We start from the raw sequence: 14,746 nt of genomic DNA, 5'->3' as shown, positions 1-14,746 counted from the left end.
TTGAGGCATGATGAACTAAAAGGAGTGGGTGGATTCCTTCAATTATCTATTCATTTACAATGTGTAGAGTTCAAATCGGTATCAGGAACTGTGCTAGGAGTAGGCCTACCAGGATGAAGACATAATTGTTACCTGTGAGAAGCTTACATCCTGGTAGATGAGGACAAAGTCTTAGCCAATAATTTCAGCAATGTGATAGGTATTAAAGTCAAAATTTGCTAGTAACATGGTCAGAACACAAAGGGAAAAATTGCGTAACCATTTCAAGGGGATTTAGGGAATTAAGATCGGGGTGAGCTAAGACATAAAGGAGGAGTGGGCATTTTCTGGGAATGCAGGAATGAAGTTAAGAGTAATCCAGGCAAAAGATACAGCACCAAAGATAAAAGATACGTAGGGGGTCTTACCTGTTGTTTGGTGTGCCCAGATCACAGGATCTGTATGGGAGAATGCTTATCATTCTGTATGGGAGAATGCTTATCATTCTCCCACATAGATAAGATATTATTATCTTACATGTATTATCTTACATGTAAGATAATAATATCTTAACTGCTCATTTATAACTGAATAAATTTTCATTAAGCATGCCAGTAATTTTCAAATTATGTAATAAAAAATCTGGTTGTGGTATTTTATTACTTTGCTGAATTCTATTTGTGAAAAAAGAAGCTAGCTACTTCACCTATTTTACTACAAGTATATTCTGAGTCATGAAAATACAGGTAAATAAAAGAGCCTACATTTTTCATGAGGAGACAGGATAAATTTCCTATAAGGTGTCACTGGTATGTATTTGCAAAACATTTTAACACTGAAAACTTTATAAATTTGAAAATCAGACACCGGCAAAAGTATATATTCCACTATAATACTGCTGTGTACTTCTACACAAGGCCTTTTAGTGAAGTTAATCAATTGGAGGTAGAATTTTATCTGTGAATTGCTTGACATCCAATCATTTTCTGTTGACATGAAATGTGCATTATGCTTTCACAGATTTTAAAGTTTACATTGGCTGGATTTACCAATGTAAACAAGAAAAAAGATATAAGGAAACCAAGCATCTGGATAATAATGGGTCACAATCTCCACGGCATTGGAGAATAGAAATATCTCTATCAGCACCATTCATAGGATTCTTTAGAAAGGAAGCCCAAAATGAAATCCAGCAGTCACGTGCAGTGACTGCCAGTTTCTGCTGTGTGGCAAGAGCAGTCCATAAAAATAAAGCTCCTCCCTGAGAAAATCCTCCCAAAATAATTATCAGAAAGAATGCCATTCTGCACCTGTTGATCTACCAAAGCTTTTACATTTTCTGCTGCCTGTTTAATTCCAGGTTCCTCCTCCTGCAAATCTGGTAAAAGCCCAATATCATCAAACCAAGAAGGCATAGCCATGTTCATATTTAATGTCATGGGCATAACTGGCATATGTGGGCAGATATATTTGATATGTGAACTTCTGGTACCTGCAAAGTCTGCCCATCTGTGCCCAATATCTCCCCATCCAGGAAGAAAAAATCACCATGGCTGTGGCCTTCAGGGCAGCGGACCCCATGGCAAGCAGCAGAGCAGATGCGCATTGCCGCACATCCACCCACTGGGTGGACTGTGCAGTGGAGTGGGAGTGGGCCAAGGGCCAATGAGCTGAAAGCCTAGTCAGCCTCACCGGGTGCTTGCTCAAGTGCCGTCATCATGTGTTTAAGAAGCCACTGGCTGTATTCCAGGAATTGAGACGCTCACCCACATGCAAAACGATGTGGCTTCTATTCTCTACAATAGATATGCATTATGACTTTGCAAGTTTAGAATATAGATAGAAATATTTAAGAGTTTGACATTTTTAACATGTCACCAGATATTACTTTTCCTGTTATTTAGTTGTGTCTAGATAGGGTTTGACTCTTTAATGGTTTGCGTATTTAAATACATAGTTTGTGTCCCTAGATAATGTCTGTAGAGAACATTTCTCTGTGTATTGTTTTATGGTGATAGCTACTAAAGTCTCACCAGTCCGAATTGTGAGAAAGTGACAAGAAGGATTAATTGCTATTTGTCCCACATCTACCATGAATCTTTGCCACTTAAGCAAATGCTGTGTAAATTTCCTAGAAGTGTCACTAGGGGAAGCCTGTGGCCCTGATCTGTCCCCACCAGAAATCTGGCAGCCAGTAAACATAGTCCTGGGCCAAGTGGAAGCAGTTTTTGATTGGCAGGTGCAGCTCCTCTCCCCCAGCTTCACCAGCCCCTACCCCTGCCCCTGGCCAAGATAACACAGATAGGATGAGGCTCTGGATCAGTGTAAAGGCCTGCCTATATGTTGTCCACTCCCTGAGTGCTCCCCTGGCTTCCTTAGGACCTTTGTTTGACACAACTCCTTTTCATCAGAAAAATTTGGACAAGAAGGCTTTCTTTTCTTCATATTTGGACCTAGGGAATACAAGTGTTCATATCCTCTCACAAGCAGTTTCCGCGTAAATAAGGCCCCTCCAGCTCTGAACAAATATCTATCTTCATAGATTCCTTTCATCTAGACAGTTCTGACTAGCTACTGTTGTATGGCCTGAAAAATCTGCCCTCCATCCTTTGATTCTGTCATTCTTATAAAAACAAACAAAAAAGTGTTCCAGACATCTTTGTACTGTCATAAAACCTAGACAAGTGATTCTAGATTTACCAAGACAATCTTTCCTTTGTTGCATATAATATACATAGTGTCATAAACAAAAGTATTAGTTGTAATATGATGACAAGAGGCTCAGACATTTTAGACATTGAGATATTTGTGGAAATACAGTGTTAACTACCAAGAGATGCACTAACAGATGTGTCACTGGTGCAGCATGGGATCTGCTGAGGACTGAGCACGACCTGCAAGGTCCTGGGTAATCTGACCACCCCAGGAAACATTCTCCTCCTTCACCCTCCACCACCCTCCCATGATTCATTGTGCTTTGAGCACCCACTGGCCATGCATTCCTCAACTTTTCCACAAAACTATTCTCTCTGCCAGCAGCTCTCTGTGTTCTATTACCACTTCTAATGACCACCTCCTGCCCATCCTTCAAGTTTCAGCCTAAATATCAGTTCCTCATATGAAACTTCCTGGCCTACCAGAGTGACTGGGGTCTGATGCAACTAGAACCTATTTCCTGCGCTTCCTTATAGAAATTGTCAAAATTGTAATGTAAACATTATTGCAATTAATGGTATGTTAACAGTATTTACCATCAGACTATAATTTCTATGAGAGCAGGGTGATTTTTGTATGGTTGCTGGGCGTAGATCTTAGGTGCTTGGACAGTGCCTGGGATATAGAAGGCACTCAATAAGAATTCACTGAGTGAATGAGTCAGTGAACCCACTACATGCCCTCACATTTTCATGTTGTGGGATATACTGATGCATCTGGTTGGGAGAGAGCCCTCTCTCTGCTTTAATTTGGTATTTCTTCACTGAATGAATCAGTTCACCAATTGCTTCTTCCAGACATTTATTCTAGGTCCTTGGTAAATGCTAATTGCTTTCACAGTGCCTTATATTTTCCTCCATAACAGAGGCTACACATTAGATTTACGTGGGGGTTGTTAACAATACTGGCGTCCAGATACTGCCCTAGACCATTTAAATCAGAACCTCTCTTCCCAGCATCCTTTCTTAGAAAGTCTCACTGGTGATTTTAATATAAAGCAAAGGTTAAGAGCCACTGATTACTATATGCGTCCTTATCTATTAAAGATATACATGTTATGTCTGCTAAGAGACTCAGCCCTTTGAAAAAAATTTTGTTACCCAGGCTGGAGTGCAATGGCGCGATCTCGGCTCACCGCAACCTCTGCCTCCTGGGTTCAGGCAATTCTCCTGCCTCAGCCTCCTGAGTAGCTGGGATTACAGGCACGCACCACCACGCCCAGCTAGATTTTTGGATTTGTAGTAGAGATGGGGTTTCACCATGTTGACCAGGATGGTCTCGATCTCTTGACCTCGTGATCCACCCGCCTAGGCCTCCCAAAGTGCTGGGATTACAGGCTTGAGCCACCGCGCCCGGCCTAAAAAAAATTTTCTTATTCATTATTCTATCCTATGGATCTAGCATAGAACCAGGCATTTCGGTGAGTAAAGATAAAAAAGGTTTTTGAATGAGTGATTAGACAGACATTTGTTATAAAAGACTGAAGTAAGTACATGTCACCACCAGACCATGTTTTCCTCAGATATGAGTGAGAAGGAAATGCCTTAATCAAGACAATGACTTCCAAGTATTATACCAAGGCATCCTCTATTGAGAAGAACATCGGATGATCTATTATTGACAAAATTAAAGATACTGTTTTCCTTCTTGGATAATACAAAAGTATTTTAGTCCTATAGAAAGCTTTCCAAAAGTATTTGGTTGTGAGAGAGTAATTGAATTGAGAACTGTTGTGAATTGAAGCCAAACACATGTCAGAGTTTTACGGAACAGACAGACATACGTTAATAGGAGAATCACTGTGTTTCCTTTATAGCCTTAAATGTAGGGCAGCTGAATAGGATAGTATTTAGAGAACAAAAAATGAACAAAGCGCAGTTTTTTTCAAAAATCAATTGCCAGGAACTGTGATGCTTTAGTCAGCAGGGACTTCTGAACAAAATCTGAATAAACTTAACACGTGGGGCATTCTGCCTGCCTGCAAAAGTTGGAGCTTTCTGTAGTTTATAGTAAAATTCTGTAAACTTCATGAATTCATATCTATGTGAACATATACTTTTTCCTAGGAAGACAGAATATAGCTTTATATCAACATCTTTAAAAAGTCTAGTTTTCAAAAAGGGTGATTACTAGTGAGAGTTTGTGATCCCTACTGACCTCTGTGGCAACATTAGCCTGGTGTGGACCAGGAAGCCTGATCAGATCTTCTGACCCAAATTGAACAGACCTAGACCCTTCAGCCTTGTTCATAGTCTCCAGTTTAGTCACACAGAAATGCCAAAACTCACCCTAACTTCCTATGTCTTTATGTGACAGTTTCATCTTTGGTTCCCAATCAGTTTAAATTTACCTTATTTAATTTAAAGGTCCCAGACTTTTCATCATCCCAATATTGTCCCTTCTTCTTCTTCAGCATTTATCTCCAGAAAACTTATTCAGTTTCTTCTTCAAGCTTCTTTCTTTTGGATTATGAGCATAATATAGGCAGAAAGTTTCAGATTATGACCTATAAAGGATTTCAGGGAACACTAGTTTTTAGTGGGCAGATGGAATAAGAAATTATAGGAGAGAATGACACAGGTCCAGCAGAGAAATGGGAAAAGAACCATCAAGAGAGGATGAGATCAAGGACAGGGTGAGTTACAACAGGAATAGTCCAGGGATGTGTCCTTGGATGTAACTGGTAAGTGATCTCATGGGAGTATTTTCCTGGGGACGTGGAGTTGGAAGTCAGACTTCAGTGGGTTAAAGGGTCAGTGAGTAATAATGGAGTCAGTGATATGGTTAGCTCTAAGGAGAAGGGAAGAAGGGAAGCAAGAGATTTGGTTGATTACTTATTTGGTAAAAAGCCCTGTATATGCTGAAGGAAAGGATGCAAGGGGCAAGTAATGTTTTGGAAGCAAGAGGAAAATTTAATGTTACAATCCCTCAACATGAGGAGAAAGAAAGTATACTGTTGGTGTTTTTATTTCATTGTATAGTGTCTTTGAAGATGAGTTGCTTATTTTTCTTAGCAGAGTTATATATAGTAAAATCTTGTATCCATAAAGCATAGCTTCAGGTAGTCAAGAATAAGGTTATATTGAACCAGCCTTGTATCCCAGGGATAAAGCTGACTTGATCGTGAAGGATAAGCTTTTTGATGTGCTATTGGATTCAGTTTGCTAGTAGTTTATTGAAGATTTTTGCATCAATGTTCATCATGAATATTGGCCTGAAATTTTCTTTTTTAGTTGTGTCTCTGCCAGGTTTTGGTATCAAGATGATGTTGGTCTCATAAAATAAATTAGGGAGGATTCCCTCTTTTTGTATTGTTTGAAATTGTTTCAGAAGGAATGGTACCAGCTTCTCTTTGTACCTCTTGTAGAATTCTGCTGTGAACCCATCTGGTCCTGGACTTTTTTTGGTTTGTGCACTAATTGCTGCCTCAGCTTCAGACCTTGTTATTGGTCTATTCAGGGATTCAACTTCTTCTTGGTTTAGTCTTGGGAGGGCGTAAGTGTCCAGAAATTTATTCATTTCTTCTAGATTTACTGGTTTATTAGCATAGAGGTGTTTGTAGTAATCTCTGATGGTAGTTTGTATTTCTGCGAAATTGGTAGTGATATCCCCTTTATCATTTTTTATTGCATCTATTCGATTCTTCTCTCTTTTCTTTTTTATTAGTTTGGCACAGGGAGGGAAACATCACACACTGGGGCCTGTTGGGGAGTATGAGGGGTTAGGGGAGGGATAGCAGAGGGTGGGGGAATTGGGGAGGGATAACATTGGGAGACATACCTAATGTAGATGACGGGGGATGGATGCAGCAAACCACCATGGCATGTGTATACCTATGTAACAATCCTGCACAATCTGCACACGTGTCCCAGAACTTAAAGTATAATTTTAAAAATATTTTTAAAATATATTGAGAAAATAAAGATTTTTTACTCTTCAAAAATGATTCAATATTCTCACCTCTTCTCTTCCCTGCTTTAATGTTGGCAGAAGATTCATATATTCTCCTTTCTAAAGCAACCGCATTCACCACTGGTCTTGATACTATGCATTATTCCCTCTTTCTAGCATTTTCAATCTGTTTGGCTATATACCTGTTTAATTCACCCTATTATCCCTCAAGCCTTGAGAGTTTCAAATTCACTTTCAATTCAGTACACTTTCAAATTAACATTCTAATTCTCTTATTTCTAGTTTTCGTAAGAGTATTTTTGCTCTCTTCTTTCTCAGTTTGTATTTATCACCTCCTGGCAATCTAGCCTTTGTCCTCACCAATTGCGTTTGCATATCCCCTCACTTGCAAATCACAAGGAAGAGAATCCACACCTTCTGCCCATTCTGTCTCACTGTCTGCTTACTGCTCAGACCCTGGAGTCTGTGGGACCCTTCTTCTTTGCCCCATGGGATCCTTTCTCTGTTTTCCATTGTGATTGTTTCCAAGTTTGGCTTTTGCATGCAGCAGGTATTCACAGCTGTATGACTTATGGTGCAGAGGTAAAGGGTACCACAGGTGTACAGCATTACTACAGTGTATGGTAGTGGTGAATGAAGGCCTTTACTTCAAGCTTCTTGGGTTCACATTCTAGTTAGTCCACTTATGACCTATGTGGCCCAGGTAGGTTACTCACTCTTAGTGTCAAAAATGAAGATAATATTAGTTGTTAACTTACAGGCTTATTGGGAGAACGAAATAAGTTAAAGTGCTTAGAATAACACCTGGTCCATATTAAGCTGAATGTCATATGAGTTATAAAAATAGCTATATTATTTTTGTACTAATAAAGTAACTGCTTACTATACTGCAATCATGTTCGAAAATGCATTTGTTAATAAGTCTCAGATCTGCTGTATACTTTAATCCAGATTCAAAGGTTTTACACTTCTAGCATAAAATATAATTAAAAAAGAATCTACCTCATAGTGTTGGACACCTTAGACAAATCTGACATGTAATATATTCTTCATAAATGTTAGTTATTATAATTCACCAGGTAAGAACTCGTTGAAGAAAATCATAGGCTTTCAAGGAGACAGCAACCTTAATTTATAAGGAGATGAGAATGACCAGGGGAAACACAAGTCTTAAGACTTTATGATGAGTGGATAAAGCTCTCACATTGGAGAGCTGGACTTATCTAACAGACTTTGAGTCCAAACAAGGACAGACTTTGAGGTTGAAACTGTCAGCAGACATGGACCTCACTGGATGAATAGTACTCACTTTCTTCATATCCCAATAGGATCATCACCTCTGTGAAGGTAAAATACCAGAGACTTTACTCTTTAGGTTGACTGTACAAGTAAATTAGGCCCACATATCATATTATAATAAATGCTTACATATATGCATCTATGTATGCATAGATGCATCTATGTATACATGTATGTTAAAATCATATATACTAAAAATACGATGCTAAAAATCACAGATAGCAGATGCTTTGGGAATTCTGAGGATAAGATGGAGGATTAGATCACTTTGAAAGAATTTTGGCAAAAACAATAGGTAAAACTAGCTCTGAAGAATGAGTGGGATTTAGGAAAAAGTGAACAGAACTCTTTGGGGGAAAGAATGGCATGACTGGGGAGAGAGTCAGGAAACACAAAGCATTGTTTAGGGACCTTTTCTTTTTTTTCCCCACAGCAATTGTGTAGCACATTGCAGGACAAAGTAAGCCAGAAGTTTGGAGAATAAAAATGTTTCCAAAAGCAGACAGGTAGTGTAGGGCCAGGAGGCCAGGCTGAGGAGTTTGCACTTAACTATGACAACTGTGAGCCCAGCAAGCATGAGTGGTCATTTTTGATTCCTGGTCATTGGCCATGTGCTATTGCAAATATTGAGGATTCTGGGATGCTCTGTTACACATGTGTATTCCCAGAAAGGAAATTTTAATTTTATTTCATTCTACTTTTTAAATGTTTAAATATATGACAAAAATATACTTTGAAATAAGGAGTAAGCAGGACTTTTACTTTAGATATTGTTTTCATTCACTAGTACTTAATCCAACGTAATCTATTAAATACTCCATTTTATCTTCAATTACTTGAAATGCTATCTTACTCATATACCGAATTTTCATATGCACTTGGATGTGTATTTTGTTTCATTGGTGAATTTATCTATTCTTATACCAAAACTACCCTTCTTTCATTTTTTTCTTTTTTTTTTTTTTAAATCACTTTTATTGAGGTATAACTTGCATCCCATTAAATTCACACACCTTAACTATAGATTTTGATGAACATTGTGAAATATGTACAGACATGTAACCAGCACCAAATCAAGATAGAACATGTATCACCCTGAAGTTTTCTTATGCCCCTCTGCAATCAGTCCATTATATCCTCCAACTCCTGATAACTACTGACCTGATTTCTGTCCCTATAATTTTGCCTTTTCTAGAATTTAATAATAAATGGAATCATACAATAGGCTTTTCTGCTGGGCTTATACACAGTGTAATGATCCTGAGATTCATTCACACTGGTGCATGTAACAGTAGTTCTTTTCTTTTTATTACTGAGTAGTATTACATTTACAGACGCAACTTGTTTATCCAGACATCATCTAATGAACATTTAGATTGTTCCCAGTTTTTTATTATTCTGAGTAAAACTATTATAACATTTACATACATATCTCTTGTGGATATATGTTTTCATTTCTTTTGAGTAAATACTTAAAAGTGGGATTACTGAGTCATCTGGAAAGTACCTAATGAAAAACAATCACACTGTCTCCTAATGTGGCTGAACCATTTTGCATTTCTACAAGAAGAGTATGAGCTCCAGCTTTTTACATTCTTGTCAACACTTGGTACTGTCAGTTAAAAAAATTTTAATCATTTTCATGGGTGTGTAGTGGTATTTTGATATAGTTTAAGTTTGCATTTCCCTATAGAACAATGACGTTAATTATATTTTCATCTGCTTATTAGTAGTTTATAAAAATTCGTTGGTGAAGTCTCTGTTTAAATATTTTGTCTATTTTTTTAAAATCAGGGTGTTTGTCTTTCTACTTTTTCTGTTATTTTTATTATCGAGTTGTAAGTGTTCTTTATATATTCTCAACACAAGTCTTTCATCAGATACATGTTTTCTTCCAAAAATAGTACATATACTGTTGTTACTGGCATTGAAGACACTTGTTCTATTATTTCAAATTCCTTACAGGAATTCTGCCTTGCATGCAGATAAACTGTATATTGGCATGAGTATTAAAATCAATGGTACTCTGATGAAAAATGCCAATAAAGAATGCAGAGTTGTGATGGAATCTCTGCACATGAGCACTGCATTTCTAAATGTACTCCTCTATCTAGTGGCTAAGCAAAGCCTGTATAAGCAAATATCCATCTCTTTTCTTTATCCTAACTCACCTGCCTTTTATTACAGTGATTTCTCAGGGTCTTGGTATATTGATTATCCTTTCAACCTGAGTTTTCATTGCCTTGATATACCTCCCCTCTATTTAGGAAGAATATAGGATATAAAGATCATAAAAAACACACTCACATGCTTTTGTTGTCATTGATTACTGATCGAGAAACAAACACATTGATTTCACATTATTTAACAACAGGAGAGATTCCAAACCTCAAATTTCAACTCCTGTGTTGTTTAGTAAAAGACCTTATCCATAACAGATATTCATTAAATATTTCCTAGATAAAATTATGGTAGAAATATTTCTAATATGCCTTTCCTACCTACTATCCCTAAACATTAATAGCACAGTTATCCTTGATTGGTGAGGATATATATTGGGTAGAACCTTAGCCTCAGACAGATTATGGCTGGACCACTAAGACAAGGGCCTTCATTAAGACAATTATGAGCCAGGCGCGGTGACTCATGCCCGTAATCCCAGCATGTTGGGAGGCTGAGGCTGGCGAATCACCCAAGGTCAGGAGTTTGAGACCAACCTGACCAACATGGGGAAAGCTCATCTCTACTAAAAATACAGAATTAGCTGGGCATAGTGGCACATGCCTATAATCCCAGCTACTTGGAAGGCTGAGGCAGGAGAATTGCTTGAACTCAGGAGGCAGAGTACAGTGAGCTGAGATCACGCCATTGCACTCCAGCCTGGGAAGCAACAGCAAAACTCCATCTCAAAAATAATAATTATCTTCTTTCAGAATTAGGCTGGCATCCTCTGGATCTTCCACAATAGCGTCACAAATATATACACCCAGCTCAGAACCCTCCTTCAGATCAAGAACCATATGTACAGTGCCTGCTTGAGATTTTTCCATGGATTGATCTAAGATACTTCATCTAAACCCATAACATTTCTACCAGAACATGGTCCCCTCAGAGAATGTATTATAATTCATCCAGTTGTACCTTTCCATCTTCACCCTATCAACACTTTCTATACCACCCTATGTTAGATTACCACCATCACCTTTTGCCTCCCAGCTGATCTTCCTGAATTCACTCTTGATGCCTTCCGATCCTTTCTCCACATTGTGCAAATTTGTTACACCACTGCCCTCTCACCCTCTTCACTACCTTTCCCTTGCCCTTAAGGTAAAGCTACAACTGTCAATTGCTTGGTCTTCCCCCAGCTCACACCCCAGCCTCCTCATATATTATGTTCCCTTTCACTCCCTGTGCTTCAGTGGCTTTGCTCTTTCTTTAGTTCTTTATAGCTACCATGCTTCCACCCTAAACACAGCATTACCATATGCCTGCCTTTTCCTTTGCCTGTGGTGATAATGATAAGCCCTCCCTTCTATGTCTGCTTAATTCCTATTTATTCCTCAATCTCAATTTATTTCCTTGGGAAGGACTTCCTTGACCTTCTAATTTTACATTCATCTGTGAACTCACCTTATTCTTCTCTATCCTTTATTCACATGTAAGTTTTATGAGAAAACTTCATTTTCACCCAACACCTAGCATACAGTATGTGCTCAAAAATAGTTATAAAACCAATAAATGAATAAGTTATTACTTTGAGCCTTCAGTCCACTCAGAATGTTTAAGTATTTCTTCAAAGATCTCTGCTTTTACCTTCTCCTAACTCTCTTATATTCTAACAACCCCAATTCAAATCATTCCTGTCTAGACTGCAAACTGCTTGAGGGAAAGAATCCCATCTTTTTCATCTCTGTAATTCCCACAATGCCTAGTGCACTGCTTTGAATCAGGAACAACGTTGTGAATGAATGAAGGAAGGATGTGAATGAACGAGAGACCTACCCTGACTAATCTTATTTCTTTTCTCTGACTGTTGTGTATCTGAGTGTCTTGGCTTTCTAATTTGATGTAAAGTTGTTGCTATCTAACATTATTCTAATTTTTTAATAGTACATCTTTTCATGCATCTTACTCAGCTTTCTGCTCCACACCTCAGCTTGTGCAGTTTCACAGTGCACAGTCATACAAAGTGGTTCTACCCAAGCCTTACACTTCTCCAAAACACAAACTTCCTACACTGACATGCCCTTTTCCCCAGCTCCTCCCAGATAGCACATTTTTTCCTGTCTGCAGGATCGTGTATGTGCCATTTTTTCTGTTCAAATGCCCTGCCTCTTCTCCCCTAACTCTTGGAATCTACACGTTTTTTTAAAGGCTGACTTTATGTACTGCATCCTTCTATAAAGCTAAGGCAATGTATATTTTAGTAATGTGTGTACTAGTTTGGGGTCAGACAAACTTGCATTCAAGTGTGTATTCCGGCATTGCTAGCTCTGTGACCAGGGTTAAATTACACAGCTACTTTAAGACTCAGTACCCTGATTTATAAAACGGGGATAATAATGTAATGCTGTTTTCTCTTTGTAAATACAAATCATAGAAGGGTTGTTCTGAAGATTGAAACAGAGAAGGCACACAAAGTGATTTGCATAGTACCTGCCATGTGGTGGGCACTTAATGCACAATAAATGCTAGCCACTGCTGTTATAATGATAGTAATTGACAATAATACAAAAAACTTTGGCTATTTGGCCCACACTGATCTCTTCTTTCTCTGAATTTCTATGGCACAGAGAGTCAACTCTAATGTTTAGCCTTTATTATTCTCCTATGTCATATGTATAGGTTCTGCCTCCTCAGTTCAATCGTAGGCTCCTAGAAAGCACCTAACACAAGCCAGTCACATAGTAGGGATGCTGTTTGACTTGCTGGTTGGTTGATGGGTTTTGCCTCCAGGCTGTTGAAATAAAACCTAATAATATCACAAGGGAAACAATTTAGATCAGGAGTGGGCCCTTTCTAAATCCCCCAAAAGTCTAATTAAGGGAGCAATGTTTGTGCTATAACACCAGACACAATGCAAGAGAACAATTAATGTTCTTGTTAGAATCAGAATGGAAGCCATTCCTTACATCAAATGTGCTGAACCTGGGCTCTGGAGCATCACATCTGCTATTCTCTTTATAAATGCAATATCTAGTCTGCTTTTGTAAACATTCATTTGTCTTTAGACTGGAACTTTCTTTTCTGAAGCCACAGATTTGTTTGCTGTCGACACCTGTGATATGAAACTCTTTCATCATTCTGACGACAATAATTAAGAACATGGCAAAGAGAGCAAAGGATGATCGTAAACATCCAGAAAACAATGAGGAATATAAATGAACAAAAAACACTTCATTCATTTGTTCTTAAAACCAATCATAGATGCTCCCACTGTGTTTATCTTTTAGTTTCTATAATTCAAAACACATAAAACTTGGCTTTAAAAGGATGAAGGTGTTACTCAAAGCAGTCTGGGAGAGTGAGTTACAGCAATGTCAGAAAAGAAGGAAGCAAACTTCCCTATGAATTTTGTGAGTGCTTTGGAGGGTTTTACTTCCCTTTTCAAGCAACCACTTGTTTAAATTCTCCTTTCCTGATCACTGCTACCATGACTATCTGTGCATCCTGCCTGCTCTGCTGTCCTGTCCTGCTAGACCCAATGTGTTTCCTACATTTCTTCAACAACTCACTTATATTTTTCCTCTTTACCTTTCCAACCTTATCCTGGCATCTCCAAATTCCATGCTGTATTAGTCAGAGTTATCCAGAGAGTTAGAACCAATAGGATAATAATGTTTTAGAGAAAGAGAAATAGGGAAAGAGGGAGACAGACAAAGGAGGGGGTAGACAGATAAGAAGAGATTTAATATGGGAATTGGCTCATGTGATTACAGAGGCTGAAAAATCCCACTATCTGCCATCTGCAAGCTGAAGAACCAGAAAATCCGGTAGCATAATTCAGTTTGCGTCTGAAGACCTGAGTATCAAGGGAGCCAATGACATAACACCCAGTCCAAAGTCAAAGTCCTGAGGATTACTTGGGTGCGGGGTTAGGGGGGCGCTGATGTAAGTCCTGGAGTTTGAAGGGCTAAAAACCAGAAGTTCTCATGTCAAAGGGCCAGAGAAGATGGATGTCCTAGCTCCAAAGAAGATAATGAATTTGTCCTCCTTTTGCCATTTTGTTCTATGTAGGCCTTCAAGAGATTGGATGATGCTTGCTTAAATTGGGGAGGGCAGATCTTTACTCGGTCTATTGATTCAAATGCAAATATCTTCCATATACACCCTCAGACACAACAAGAGTAATTTTTTGCCAGTTATCTGGGCATCTCTCAGTGTAATCAAATTGACACATAAAATAACCACCTCTTGTATGAGGTTGTTATGGGGTGGTAAACTTAATGAAGTTTACCCCTTGTCAACTTGGCACATGGACGCATCTCCTTAAACCACACTTAATCTCCAAATAAAGGCCATAATAAGGTTATAATTCCACCTAACATGATGCAGTTATCCTGAATACAACTGAAATGCACTAATCCATTCCCTAGAAGAGGGAGTAATATATTTGAGTGATGTTTACTCTTTTCCTGGTATCCTGTAACTTAAATTTTATTATATAAAATCAATACATCTGATGGTACGTGATAAATAAGAGAGCAAAAAAAAACAAATATATTTGTTCAATCTGTGTGTATATACACACAAACATGCAAATGACGAGGAAATACTCATGATAATTATAGTCCTTGTTTCTGTAATTGGTCACATGTTTCTAGCTGGGATTTATAACTAC

The 14,746-nt window shown here is 38.3% G+C and overlaps 1 pseudogene; it reads right to left on the bottom strand.

Annotated features, from left to right (window-relative positions):
• Positions 1 to 910: 910 nt before the first annotated feature.
• LOC120365290 (acyl-protein thioesterase 1 pseudogene) lies at positions 911 to 1,406 on the bottom strand (annotated as a pseudogene).
• Between the last annotated feature and the right edge of the window lie 13,340 nt (positions 1,407 to 14,746).

The sequence above is a fragment of the Saimiri boliviensis genome, chromosome 10, assembly GCF_048565385.1.
Source record: "Saimiri boliviensis isolate mSaiBol1 chromosome 10, mSaiBol1.pri, whole genome shotgun sequence".
NCBI classification, from domain to species: Eukaryota; Metazoa; Chordata; class Mammalia; order Primates; family Cebidae; genus Saimiri; species Saimiri boliviensis.
Note: the sequence above shows the minus strand (reverse complement) of the source record. Positions and strands in the feature narration are given on the sequence as shown.